Source organism: Mytilus galloprovincialis, chromosome 10, assembly GCF_965363235.1.
Source record: "Mytilus galloprovincialis chromosome 10, xbMytGall1.hap1.1, whole genome shotgun sequence".
Lineage (NCBI taxonomy): Eukaryota > Metazoa > Mollusca > Bivalvia > Mytilida > Mytilidae > Mytilus > Mytilus galloprovincialis.
This window is the reverse complement of record NC_134847.1, coordinates 32,429,026-32,438,494: the sequence shown is the minus strand read 5'-3', so window position 1 is coordinate 32,438,494 and position 9,469 is coordinate 32,429,026.

The window sequence follows — 9,469 nt, the reverse complement described above, 5'->3', positions numbered from 1 at the left end:
CTCGTAATTACGAAATAGTTTTCTCCTAATTACGCAATTATTATCTCGTAATTACGAGATGAAAAAGTGATTATCTCGTACAAGATTACAATATTATCTCGTAATTGCGCGATAATCATCTCGTAATTACGAGATAAAACAAATATTATCTCGTAATTACGTGATATAACTGTTTTTTGTGTGACCCTAATAGGCATTCGTTCCAAATACATTTAAGTGTATTTGATAATATCCAAATATTCGAAATCGAATTCGAATTTGGATTAGTTTTGTGCTCGATGGAATTTATTATGACTTTTTAAAATACTTAAATTAATAATGGTTTAAAAGTAGGAGTGATATTTAGGAAATAACCGGATTCCCAACGTTAAACATCGATTATGTAATCTTCCCATCAGAACTTCATCAGGTCATATTATAAGCATCCAAGGAAACTAGGTTAAACTTGTCCCTTGTCCTTTCTCAAAAATGTTGTTTGCCGAACAGAGGATCAAGGTACTTGCATTGATCGTATATTCATTAGTCATATACAGTCATAATGATTGATCGAAAATCGCCTTATTTATGACGCCTCAATGCGTTTCCGTCGAGTTTTATGCCGACAAAAAGGAATATACTATAGTTTCTACGACGTCCACTTTAAATTAACAAAAAAAAAAAAAAAAAAAAAAAATAAATAAAAAAAAATAAAACACGAAAAGAGTTGCATTATAAAGAGAATAACCATACTTTGTTTCGAAATATACAACAGTTTCTTTGAGTATTATAATAAAATACTTATTTATAATTGTCTATTTGGAGAATAGGAGTTTATTGCTTTACTCGACAGCAACTACTTCGCTTCGCTTCATCAATAAGAAATAAGAGTATAATAGCAATTGACATAATACCTTGAACTTTAACATAGAGGTCAAATTACTAACATTTTTAAAATTTGAAATTATTTATTATTTTCACAAATAATCTAAGTCAGCTTGATAAGTTTGGATTCTTTTATAGATATAAGAAGATGTGGTATGAGTGCCAATGAGACAACTCTCCATCCAAGTCACAATTTGTACAAGTAAACCATTATAGAATGTAAACATGTTTGCATTCACCGTCTTTAATTCAGATTAGATGCATGATAAATCAAATATACGAAAACATGACCTTGAATTACTGTCAAAGGAGTAGGTCCGGTAAGAGCCGATTTTGGCCTCAAATTTCAGGTTCATCTAACGAAAGATTTTGTACACTTTTTAAACACTTAACTGTCTTATTCAATTGATTTGATTAGTTTTTGTGAAAGATTTTAACTGACTGAGTCATTGAAAACGCTCCGATTCAAGCTTAAATATGAAAAATCTATCAAATATGCCAAAAAACGTCACTTTTCAGATGGTTTTTGTCAAAAATGAAAGTGGCCGCATCCGTGTTCATCCTCAACCTTTATATATGTTATGTATTATCATTCAATACAACTTACGTTTCAATATTATGAATGAACACGAATGCGGCCACTTTCATTTAAGACGGAAACCGTCTAAAATTTAACTAAAATGCTGAAATTGTGAAGATTTCAGTAATTTAGCATGACTTAATGATGCCAATACCCGATATATGTACATTGTATTGTCAAAAACAGTTTATATTTATGTAGCAGAAGCATTCTACTTTCCAATAAATAACTAAAATATTACAATTTCACAATTTTGTAAAACTGCTATATTTTGGGGCCAAAAAGGGGTCTTACTGAACCTACTCCTTTGAGTTCAAAGAGAGTAATAATTTCACATATAATACACTTTGAGAATAATCAGATGTAGTTGAGGTTCCAACGATATATCAGTGAAGTTTTAGATCAGTTTACATCACGTATTTTTGCAGGATTAATTAGTTAGATTGGGTAAATCAATCATAGTCATTTCATTTTCACAATCCAATAGAATTTAAGGTATATGTAGGTTTTTCAAAACATTAAATATATGTTCCAATTTTGTTTCTATAAATGAATATAAATCTAGCGACCAAAGAGGGATAATTCAAAATCTTTTTCACGCTTGCATACAAAAATGTAAGATTTTTACCTCTATCGCAAAAAAATATAACCATATTGTTGAATGAAATTGTCTGTGACAATGCTGTTATATACCTTTGATCTGGTATAATTATCCCAGCTTTGATATGCATTTGATAAAAATCTGCAAAAATTGTACATGTGCAAATTTATCTATATATATATAAAGAGCATAGTTCTTTTAAAAATAGTTGATCGGCACTGATTTTCAAACTCGTTTGAGACATTACTGATATAAACCTACAATATAAGTTTCATAAAAATCTGACAACTGAAAAACTGTACATATGAGAGCGCTAATGATGCAGATTTCCATATGATAAATGTTTCCAAGGCCATAATTCTTTTAAAAATAGTTGTTCGGCACTGATTTTCAAACTCGTCCGAGACATTTCTGATATAAATATACAATATAAGTTTCATAAAAATTTGTTAAAAATTGAACACATGACAGGGTCCGAGACCACAATTATTTCGTAGTGCATTTCTTTTAGAAAATGAGAATAAAAAAAATGCCACCTGCGCTTTCTCAAAGAAACTTTTACAGTGTGTTGTACTACTTTTGGGACAAATTATATCAAACTTATAGACAACTTCATCGGCTCTAACTCAAAATATGGACAATTTTATGTTTAGGGCGTCTTGAAATCTTTTGACAGCTTCCGAGGTGCTAATTTTAAACCTTTTTTTCAGCTGAACCAAATCACTACTTTCCTTTAAAATTCTGGACCCAATTTTTTTTACAGTGTAATTTCACCCCCCTACTTGCAATTTGAGGCATTAATTTATAAACATAGAGAAATAAATTTGAAAAGGGTATTAAAATTAATGGTAAGTAACCCACTGTCAACACTAGGACAACGAAAATAAAGGGACGACTATTGCGGTCTCGGACCAGAGCACTAACGATGTAGTTTTCATATTATTAATATAATTTCCTTATGCATAACTCCTTTAAAAATAGTTGATCGGCACTGACTTTCGAACTCGTCCTAGACATAACTGATATAAACATAAATATTATCATAAATATAACTTATAAAGTTTCATAAAAAAAACTACCAAGAATTGTACAAATGAGAGCACTTACGATGCAGTTTCCATAGTATTTATTTTTTCCAAGGGCATAACTCTTTTAAAACTTGTAGTTAATCAGCACTGATATTCGAACTCGTCTGAGACATTAATGATATAAATCTATGAAATTAGTTTTACAAAAATCTGTCAGGAATTGAACATGTGAGATCACCAACAAGACCGCACGGACAAACGGATGGACGCCCGGTATATTTATGTCACCGCAACGCGGACAATTAGAATCAGGTCCAAATAGCTACATGTACGTACTCGTCTTGAATGATCTGCAATGAACAATCATTAATTTGAAGTATACAGGAAGTGGATCTAAATCATGAAAATTACCAATACAAAATCGCACGCACATTCACTATATTGGAGTGTACTTAAATTTCATTGAATTGTTATCTTCAAAGACAACTAAATTTAGGACACAGTATTTCATTGCCTAAAAGCCAGTTGCACCTATTGTTTTAATGCTGTGATTGTGATAGAATGAAATATTTCCATTGTGGTCATTCATGCATTAAGCAAAAGCAGAGTAAGACCATCTCCCTATATGTTTATGCATTCATCGCCCGTTTTGCAATTCGTCGATTGGGAATTATGGGTAATTAGATTAACCAATCAAAACGATCTGGTGAACATTTTTGAAATTTTACGCAGAATGCAAAAAAAATGGAAAGGGGAACTCAACAGTCATATATAGAAGGAACTGAACACGTTTTGGCAGGATCAGAAGAAAAAACCCACCATAATGTCAAATGGACAATATAATTCTTGTGTTGTTCTGTTACACCACTGTCCCTGTTTAGGGGAGGGTTGGCGCCTTCAAACATGTTTAACCCCGTCACATTCTTTATATGCCTATTCCAAGTCAAGAGCTTGTAGTTCAGTGATTGTCATTAGTGCCTGTCTGTCATTTTTTATTTTCGTAAATTGTTATGTTAAACATTATGCCGTTACTTTTTTCCCAATTGAATTCTTTCATATTTTTCGTGTCGGGGCCTTTTATAGCCGAATATATGTATGGGTTTTTCTCATTGTTGAAGGCCATACGACTGTCTGTAGTTGCTTACATCTACTTGATTTGAACTTTCGTGGATAGTTGTCTCATTGGCAATCACGTCCTATTATTTTTAAAAATAAAAACATTCAGAAATTCTAAACTAGCTGACGAACTATAAAACGTTATACCCTTTTAAAAGTCCAAAACGATCATATATTGGACAAGTGAATTAGTATAGGGTAATTTAACATTTAGAGATAAATAACAACACGATGAATCCAGATAAATATTTCATCGTTTTAAATATCTTTTAGTAGAAAATTTATTGTGAAAATAGCTGTAAATTCATAACAAATTCATTACATAATATTAATAAAGAAAAAAGACACTTTCCAATCCTTCAATCATTTTTTGAAAAACTAAATATTTTACCTGATGTGTTTGTAAACAAACCTACCTACTTAACAGAGAACAGAACTTCCGGTGCGCTAGGTGCATGCGATTGCACTCCTTTGCTATAAAATATAGCTAGCACATGTTTAATGCAGTGCAATCTTAAGGACAAACTAAAAAGAAGGGCTATCCAGAAAATATCAAAAAAGTATATACCAAATATCGTCATACGTTTTTAACATACCTGGTTTCTCGTCTAGCCTTCTCATTACAGATTCGGTTCTTCGTTTTGCTACCAAGAGTTCGATGGTTTGCTATGCTGCTCAATATTTAGTTTTTTTGTGAATAGTTTTGTGCTGCTCAATATTTAGTTTTTTTGTGAATAGTTTTGTGCTGCTCAATATTTTGTTATTTGTGAATAGTTTTGTGCTGCTCAATATTTAGTTTTTTGTGAAAAGTTTTGTGCTGCTCAATATTTAGTTTTTTTGTGAATAGTTTTGTGCTGCTCAATATTTAGTTTTTTTTGTGAATAGTTTTGTGCTGCTCAATATTTAGTTTTTTTTTGTGAATAGTTTTGTGCTACTCAATATTTAGTTTTTTGTGAATAGTTTTGTGCTGCTCAATATTTAGTTTTTTTGTGAAAAGTTTTGTGCTGCTCAATATTTAGTTTTTTTTGTGAATAGTTTTGTGCTACTCGATATTTAGTTTTCTGTGAATAGTTTTGTGCTGCTCAATATTTAGTTTTTTGTGAAAAGTGTTGTGCTGCTCAATATTTAGTTTTTTGTGAAAAGTTTTATGCTGCTCAATATTTAGTTTTCTTTGATCAGTTCAATGCTGCTCAATATTTAGTTTTCGGTGTCTCGTTTTGATTATTTTGTCGTCTTTCGTTTCTTTTCATTAATATGTTGTCTGTATTTGTACACCATTTAGGTCTTCCATGTCGTTCTTTGTATCTCAATTGTTAAAAAAAACCAATCATACAAAATACATTTGTACCTGTGCATAGGTGGAAAAAGAGAAGGAAATGATACCTAAGGAAAATTCAAACTCATATGTCAAAAACAAAAACTGACAATGCCATGGCAATAAAACGACGAAAAGACATAAAACAGTTTACAAAACTTTATAAAGAAAACTATGACTGAGCAACATAAACCCCACCAAAAACCGGGAGTAATTTCATGTGCTCCCGAAGGATAAGCAGATCCTGTTTTACCCGAGAAATTATAAATCTATTTAATGATGAGTAGTCAACTTTAAAGCTATTGTGAACAAAACATTTTCTCTGCAGACAGAAGAGATGACAACACCACTTTTTGTTGTATAAATTTGAATCAAAAAATCCTCTCTTAATTAATTCTTTATATATACTCCATAATAGACACAACTACCGAACTCCATGGTAAATTCAAGAAGGTGTAGTCCATTAAAATTGATAATTCAAACTTTAGCAACCAACGGAACGAATGAAAAAGATCTGTCATATTCCTGACCATTCGGCAATCCTCGGTAGAATCCGCTACTCTGAGGGTACGGAATCGGCCGAGTTGAGACGAATGATTCCTGACTTGCTACATGCATTTTTCGAGGAAAATGGAAGGTTAAATCTGGTTTTATAGCTAATTAATTCTCCCATTTGTATATGCCAGCTGTTTATACATTGTAGTTCCGATTTATTGACAAAATTGTATAATAAACTTTTAACCATGCTATCTTTTTATATTATTAAAGATTTATGAACTGTGGTTACGACGATACGATACTTATGAAATACAAGGTTCTTAGGCAGATTGAAGGTTGCACTTCTGTTATCTAGAAAATATCTTTTCCCATAGAAACTCCTTTTCTGAGCCATCTTAACTATTAAGTTTCATAATTATTTATATCATGAAATGGGAAGTTCACATAATAGAAATATTATCATCTGGGGTATCCATCCATGACACAAAATCACCAGATTCAAGCTGGCAGCCACTTTTATCGGCCAATCAAGATAGCAGACACTTTTTTCCAGCAGCCAATTTTGACGATATGTCTAAAACCCCAAAAACCACAAAATCATTACATGCACTGTTTGTTTTGCAAAGGTCAACTAATAAGCTTAAGGCTGTGTGGGATTTTTTTTCAACATTTATATGTCTCGAACAACTAGAGCTTCGCCTTCAATGTAGTAGGTCGTGGGTTCGAAACCCGACCGAAACAAAGACTTTAAAATTGTCATTAAATTTTTCGCTTTTTTTCCCCGTTAAGCATGCGGCATTAAAGGGAAAGAGCAATTACTGGAGTCAAAATAATGTGTTCGGGTAGGGTGTCATGTCTTCCTCTGGATTGTTAATTCGCTGGGTAATATTTCTAAAACCGTACACCAAAACGTTGTGATTGGTTGAAAATGTTCTGAACAAGGGAAATTCATCCAATGACGTAACGTTATTTTCATTTTGGTGTACGAACAATGAGATTACCCATAGTCCTTTAGATTCTGAAAAGGCGAATTGTGAACTAGCAAATGAAATATCAGGCTCAGTGTGTCTATCTAGTACAATGCAGGGTAAATATACATATAACGTTAACCTGTTCTCGTCTTGAATGTGGATGAATTTGCCACTTGACTTAATCAGCCATGCATCATCATCGTTATATAAGAGCTTAAGATCATGCAAAAATTCTGTACTACCCCTCTCCCTTTACTTGCGTCTCTTTGAGATGAAATTTGCGGATCATATCTGGAACAAGTAAATTTTAAGTATATATACAAAACAAAACCGGTGTTTGCATGTGAATCAGATGTTATCATAAAATACAACTCGTAATAGTTTTTAATGGATTTATCACAAATTGTCTAGTCCTTCGGGATTTTATTGGCTATTATCAATTAACTGTCGGGTCAACATGTCTTTTGACGACAAGGGAAAACATGTACCGTTAGATCAGTCTGAGAGTATGTCGTGACACTACACGGGGGTACATGTACATGTACTAAATCAGCATGTCGTTTGACGACAAGGGGATACATGTACGTGTACTAGATCAGCATGTCGTTAGACGACAAGGTGAAACATGTACGTGTACTAGATCAGCATATCGTTAGACGAGAAGGTGAAACATGTACGTGTACTAGATCAGACAGCATGTCGTTAGACGACAAGGTGATACATGTACGTGTACTAAATCAGCATGTCGTTTGACGACAAGGGGAAACATGTACGTGTACTAAATCAGCATGTCGTTTGACGACAAGGGGATATATGTTCATGTACTAGATCAGCATGTCGTTAGACAACAAGGGGAATACATGTTCGTGTACTAGATCAGCATGTCGTTAGACGACAAGGTGAAACATGTACGTGTACTAGATCAGCATGTCGATAGACGACAATGGGAAACATGTACGTGTACTAGATCAGCATGTCAATAGACGACAAGGGGATATATGTTCATGTACTAGATCAGCATGTCGTTAGATGACAAGGGGTATACATTCATGTTCGTGTAGTAGATCAGCATATCGTTAGACGACAAGGTGATACATGCACATGTACTAGATCAGCATGTCGTTAGACGACAAGGGGAAACATGTACCGTTAAATCAGCATGTAGTTGGAAGGCAAATTGATACATGTACCGTTAGACCATCGTGTCGTAAGACGACAAGGGGATACCTTTATATACACTTAATAAGTTAATAAGTATACCATCACATAAACATGTCATTCGACTATAAAGGAATAGATGTACCGTCAGACCAACGCGTCGTTATACGAAAATCGAATATTAAGATTACTGGGACACCCGAATAAAAGGTCATCGTAGACAAAGTTGTACTGGACATCTGTTTAATATATTCTTAAATCTTTCTATCTGTAGATGTGATCAAATTATTTCTCATAGAAAATTGTCACCTCTCATTAACTGCCGCAGATTAAGGTATAATACCGTTCTTTAAATGAAATATGATAAGATGTTTATCTGTACTTCACAAGTGTATAAGAAGTTAAAAGAAACTGATAAAATCAAAGATAAACAATTTATTTGAAAAAATATCAAATTCAGGTTCATACTTTCCGCTAAGATTTTTTGTAAAATAAAATTTCACAAAATAAGAAGCAAAATGAGTTAAAAATAGTTAATGTATCATTTTTGCATTTATAAATGACTCCAAAAAAAGAGAATTTAAAAAAGGGTGGTCATTAGAAAGGGGCAGATACAGTAAAAGCATAAACGTTGTCAAGTTGTTGATTTCATTCTATAACACAAATTTTCATTTTCCTGTGTCCACGCCTAAAAGTGCATCTTAAAAGAAATGCATTAATTTGAGTGCGAGTACTAAATAAATAAAAGTGTCAAAAATACACTTAATAAACATGGAAAAGTTATCAAAGCTTCAAATACTTTGCCTTACAAATGTATAAAATTTACCAAAATTATAATTTAACTAGAACACACCCGCGAAATCGCGGGCATTTAGAGCGTGGTTGAAAGTATCTAATTGTAAGATGAATTTTTGTAAAAGATTTTATGACTGGATATTTTCAGGAAAGGTATCAAAAGTAATTATGGTAATAGGTACTTGATGACAGGACAATTTTTTTAGCCCTCCTCGAGCTCCTTTCTTCCAAAGTCCGTTACTTTTTGTTTTCTGTTTTTCTGTATACTATGAACATACACATACTATAAATTAAGTGTATTTGCTATTTACTATCAATTCCAAGTTTACTATAACAAACTATAATAGTTATAAGCATTGCATCTTAAGGTGAGTATTTGGTTGATTGTACATTTCTCCTATATTTCGTTACGCAAATATGCGGAGAGACGTAATTTCAAGAAACGTATCACTTCAAATTACAACCCGTTTCAATTTTACAAGAAAAGAAAACAGAATTGACCAAGACTTGCACTTTTAAAATTTGTATAATAATAAATCCACTTGA